The sequence below is a fragment of the Coffea arabica genome, chromosome 9e (assembly GCF_036785885.1).
Source record: "Coffea arabica cultivar ET-39 chromosome 9e, Coffea Arabica ET-39 HiFi, whole genome shotgun sequence".
Classification (NCBI taxonomy): Eukaryota; Viridiplantae; Streptophyta; class Magnoliopsida; order Gentianales; family Rubiaceae; genus Coffea; species Coffea arabica.
In genome coordinates, this window is record NC_092327.1 from 23,665,495 (window position 1) to 23,671,679 (window position 6,185).

The following is a 6,185-nucleotide window of genomic DNA, read 5'->3' on the forward strand; positions in this document are numbered from 1 at the left end:
GTTTTCTGCTCAATCCGGCCGCATATCCAGCCAGTTTCTGGCCGGATACTTGGCCGGATTGGTTGGCTCATTTGAAAAAAAATTGAGAAGCCTCTGCCTTGAAACCGGCCGACTATCCGGCTGGATATCCGGCCAGATTCTGGCCGGATTCTGTCGTGGCCAGCTTTTCTTAGCGATTAAGTCTTCACTTTTTGACTATATTTGGGGTTCAAAAACCCCCTTTTCTTCATTTCCAACTGACCGAACCTCTTGAGGAGTAAAAGGAAAGGGAGAAACTCCATTTTTCTCTTTGATTCATTCACCAAAACTTGAGGGGTTTCTTCCAATTTCGATAATCTACTCCGATTAACTTCACATGCAAGGTGATAGCAAGCTAAGGGTGGAAAGTTTTGGGAAGAAAAAGGGGTTTGTTTTGCTTGTTTCAAGGTGTTGGACGGTATAATCCTTAGAGGCCTTCTTTTATGCTTTAAATCTTGTGATTAAGCTATTGATCTTGATGATTTGTGGATATTCTTGTGATTTGGAAGTGGGATGATGATATTTGCTAATTTCTAGATTTTATTTAAGTTATTTCATCTTTGATTTGGTATGTATGTGATTAGTAGAAGTTGTTCTAGTGTTAAGGTTGATTAGAGATGTTATATATCCTATTTTGTGGATGATTTCATGATTTTAAGTAGAGTTGGACCAATTTCTGATTTATTAGTGAATTTTCTGATTTTATATGATAATTGTTGATTAGTCTTGGAATGATAGCTTGAGATAGTGTAAAATGGAGCCTTTGTGTGTTGGTTGTGGTTAATTGCGGAAAATTTTAGATTTTGTGTGGAAATTTCAGTTCTAGGGGTTTAAAATGGGGCATTCTTGTGATTAGTATTGGAGCTCTTAATTGGCTCAAGTGTAAGGGTATTGTAGCCCTATTTAGATGTGTTTTATAGTCTATGTTTTGTATGTGTAATTGTGATTGAATTGAGATGTGATTGGTAATGTATTGTAGGAGGGAAAATAAGGAAAGTACGGGGAAATGCTGTCCAATCTTTGAGAGCATTTGATAGTTGTGTTATATGAAATATTGATGTTATATGTGCTAGTTTCACTTGCCTTCGGAAATTCCTGCTTGTGTAGGCCAATATTCATGTTAGGGTTTATAATTGGTTTTGGGAGCTATCTATTGGGTCAATTGAAGGGGCATTGTGGCCTCATTAGTTATGTGGTATATCTTATGATTAGTAGGTGTAATTGTGGTAGATACAAAGGTTGGTTTAAAAGAGTAATTTCCGTTTTACCTTGTTTCTGGACCTAATTTGGACTGCCAATTTCTCTATGATTTAGACCGAACCGGCTTGTGGACAAAACATGAAAGTTATAGATATGTGAGTTAGCTATCTACCTGTAAATTTCAGACCGTTTGGATCACTGTAGCCTATGAAATGACCGAAATACCCTTGACTGCCATAGACTCTGTTTCGCGGATAGTTTGCCACTTTCTCTGAGATTTCGATATTTGACCATGAAAATGTATGATTTGGCCTTAGAGATCTTCATAAGAAATGTTTGTACATGTCTTAGCTTCAAAACGCCATAAGATTCGTCTCAATCCGATAAGTATAGCTTCTGTTGTGTTTAAAATGCCGAAAGGTGTGTGGAACCTGATGTTTTTAGAATTCCTTTCGTTTGACATGATAATTGTGGTCTAGGGCTTGGACTTGAGCAAGGCAATGATGTGTAATGGATGAGATGCATGAGCCGTGGTTGGTGAGTGATCCCTCAACTACTTCCAAAGTTACTTTCGAGCTAATTCTTGCATTGGTTGTTCGATTGCATATCATTTGTGTATGTGCGTGTGCCATGACATAATTTGGCTCCAATGAGCTCTTGGAAAATCTTGTGCTTAGAACCAACATCTCCACTACTGTCTACACGTTCTTTGGACCACGATGGCTCCTTATCTCTGTTTATCTGTTACCTGATCTAAATGAGCGTTGGATATTTAAGTACAAGAACTTTACTGGCTCACATGGGCAATAAATGTACACACGATTACTGCATCATGACATCATCTAAATGCTTTATTATGAAATATTCTTGATTGTTGATTTTACTGGACACTCGCTGAGCTTCTAGCTCACCCCCAATTGTTTTCTTCTCCCCACAGGGATCGAGGCAAAGGAAGCACGTGTAATGAGTTGCTAATGTATCTGGAAGATTATCTTATGTATATTTTGTTTTTGATTCACTTGTGGTATTTATATTCGTGGAACTTGGGAAAATGTTATTTCGTTTATTATTGAGCTTGTACCCAAGGTTATTGGATGTGATGATTCATCTTGTGTAATTTTGGGCTTGTTTAAATATTTGGAATTGAATCGGATGTATATATGTGTTCCACGCTTGGGAATTAGTTTCCGCTTCGCTTATGAGATGTAATTCTTGGAGAATTTGATGTTTTATTTGAGATGTACCTTGTAATTTGTTTGAGGACTGTAGTGAGTGAGTGAGTCCTGGCGAGAGTTGGGCAGGTGGTCCGCTAAACCCTTTGGTTCGCCTTAGGGGGAGGTGGGACGGTCACAGTTGGTATCACAGCTTAGGTTTCAGATCTCTGTAGTGTATCCTAGGCTTAAAGTTTAGGATGCCTGACCGTGGGATTAATTTGAATAATATGTGAACGAGGATCTGTTGGATCCTAAGGGCTAAAGAAATTGATTGACTGAGAGTTTCTTGCTTGGGACTTGTAGAAATAAAATTGAGGAATTAGGTGATGTTATATTGAAGGAAAATATGGGATGAGAGCTTAGTAGTGAAAGATTGGACGAATTTGAATTATCATTATACTTGTAAGTATGTAAAGAATTGAGGTAATTATTAGTACTGGCTATGGAGGATAAGAGACCGAGATTTGATGGTCAAACTCCATGTATGATGATTTTGAACCAAGATAAAAGAGTATCAAAGGAATAAAATGCATTTTCCCGCCCATTTACCTCCTAGAGAATTTCTGCTTTGAAATTCTAAAGAAAAACTGGGATGTACTAGTTTATTTTCAAACGATGATTGGAAATAATATATATATGCTTTAAGAATGTATAATTTTCCGATTTTGGTAAATATGTGAATTTTACTTGAATTTCAAATTTGAAAATTTGTGAATAACTGATGAGTTGAATTTTGTATACGATGGGCTGATACAAGGTTAAAATTTTCTAAACAAAGTTTTTCCCCCTTGATAGTACGCTGGTGTATTCTCACACTTGAATTTGTCTACGCTTTATATTATGTTTTAAAATCTTTGGTTTTCAAGAGGAATGAGCCTATCTTTAGGTGCACGGACTGAGGGAACTTTGAGATATAGAGTAACCGCATTCAAGAGCACGAAGTTAGTGTGAATTGATTTGGTTTCCATTTGACACGTAAGTTAGCAAGTTGTACTTATTTCTTGGGTTTGAACTTGGAGCTTGAGACTTTAACTATAAAATCCTAAGACTAGTTATTCGTGGAGATAATGGTGCTCTGGCTGGTGGCTGGTTTATTAAAGATTTTGAACTTCGAATGGATAACCTTTGGTATCAGCTTGTGTTATGGTTTGATTGGATCTAATTTCGTAAAGGCACGTGATCTGATTGAAATTAGTGATATTTGCACTAATATTGAAAGTGGTACGCGTAATATATGGCTTTGATTTTCGTTTAAGGGCGTACAGTATGAGTCGTGAAGTTTCTTAGTTTGAATTCTTGCACTTGAGTACTCGATACTTTTCCTGAGGAAATGCTCGTGAATTTTGGACGGAACATGGTTTAATGTATGATGATGTGAATAGAAATTATAAGTGAGTTTGAAATAAGTTACAATGGCACAAACTAGAGCACAGAGGACTTTGTATTGTACTCGAGACTTAACCGAAGGAGGAGATTGAAAGAATGACTTGGACTTGTCCAATAAGTGTTTGGCTAAGGTTTTGATAGATTATGGTGGTGGCCGGAATTGTTGAGAAATTTTAGTTTTTGCATCCTGCTTCTAGTCTTCCTGTTTGATTAAAGTTGCACTACCTGATTTGTAAGTGTTGGGATTTGAGATGCTTGAACTGCCTGAGACCGACTAGACTGAGCTTACTTGAGACTTGACCTTGTTTAGGCGAGTGTGCTTTTACGTACACTTAATGACCTGACTTGCCTGAATATAGGGTATCTCTTTTATGCATGAGTAAGTAGCGTGAGGCGTATGTGACCTGTCAGTGGACTTGAGTACTGTGACTCCTTGAGAATATGAACTGCTGGACATAGGTTAGGCGAGTGTGTCCTTACTCGTACTCATGCTCCTTGAACTTGAAATTGAACATGAACCTATGCTCTTATTCGTACTCGTGCACCATGAACCTGAAGTAATTGGCTCTGCTTTTGAACTTATTTGTTTGAACCCTGCTTTGACCCTGCTTTTGAACTTATTTGTTCTCGTGTGATTGTAGACCGGCTACTACTCTTCGGTAGCGGTTGAACTGAACCCCTCTGGCGAGCCATTACCTGTTGTGTTTTCAAGCACCGCCATTCTTTTGGCGAGGCATGCCTGTTGTGTTTTCAATCACCGCTAGGGATGAACTTCTTGAACTAAATCCTCTCTGGTGGGGTATTGCCTGTTGTGTTTTCAAGCACCTCCATTCTTTTGGCGAGGCATGCCTGTTGTGTTTTCAATCACCGCTAGGGATGAACTTCTTGAACTAAACCCTCTCTGGTGGGGTATTGCCTGTTGTGTTTTCAAACACCACCGGGGATGAAATTTTGAAATAAGGTTCTTTGGCGAGGTATAGCCGTTGTGCTAACTTGTTGTGTTGTCCAGCACCGCCAGGGGCGAAAATTTGCATCTGAGGTTCTCTGGTGAAGCATAGCTGTTGTGCTAGCTTGTTGTGTTGTCCCGCACCACCAGGGACAAATTCCTGAAACGTTCTGGTGAAGTATAGCTGAGTGCTAGCTTGTTGTGTTTTCAAGCACCACCAGGGGTAATTTCCGATCTGAGACCTCGCTATGTCCTGAATTTCTTCCAAATATCTGGGACTTTAAGTCCAACTTCGAGTCTTTTGCATGTTTTATCTAGCTACTCGATTAACTACCTCTTGGATCGTGATTATTTGATCAGTTGGATTGAGGTGCTTCTTAGTACTTGAATGTGATAAGTGGGATTAGAGTGATTCTTGGTACGTGACTGACTTTTGAGGGCTATTTTTGATTTGATTAGTGCAAGTTGGAATGTCGAGGACGATATTTTTTTAAGGAGGGGAGTTTGTGACGCCCGAAAGAAGAAGAAAAGGGAAAGATTCCTGTGAACAGTGTTTTCTGCTCAATCCGGCCGCATATCCAGCCAGTTTCTGGCCGGATACTTGGCCGGATTGGTTGGCTCATTTGAAAAAAAATTGAGAAGCCTCTGCCTTGAAACCGGCCGACTATCCGGCTGGATATCCGGCCAGATTCTGGCCGGATTCTGTCGTGGCCAGCTTTTCTTAGCGATTAAGTCTTCACTTTTTGACTATATTTGGGGTTCAAAAACCCCCTTTTCTTCATTTCCAACTGACCGAACCTCTTGAGGAGTAAAAGGAAAGAGAGAAACTCCATTTTTCTCTTTGATTCATTCACCAAAACTTGAGGGGTTTCTTCCAATTTCGATAATCTACTCCGATTAACTTCACATGCAAGGTGATAGCAAGCTAAGGGTGGAAAGTTTTGGGAAGAAAAAGGGGTTTGTTTTGCTTGTTTCAAGGTGTTGGACGGTATAATCCTTAGAGGCCTTCTTTTATGCTTTAAATCTTGTGATTAAGCTATTGATCTTGATGATTTGTGGATATTCTTGTGATTTGGAAGTGGGATGATGATATTTGCTAATTTCTAGATTTTATTTAAGTTATTTCATCTTTGATTTGGTATGTATGTGATTAGTAGAAGTTGTTCTAGTGTTAAGGTTGATTAGAGATGTTATATATCCTATTTTGTGGATGATTTCATGATTTTAAGTAGAGTTGGACCAATTTCTGATTTATTAGTGAATTTTCTGATTTTATATGATAATTGTTGATTAGTCTTGGAATGATAGCTTGAGATAGTGTAAAATGGAGCCTTTGTGTGTTGGTTGTGGTTAATTGCGGAAAATTTTAGATTTTGTGTGGAAATTTCAGTTCTAGGGGTTTAAAATGGGGCATTCTTGTG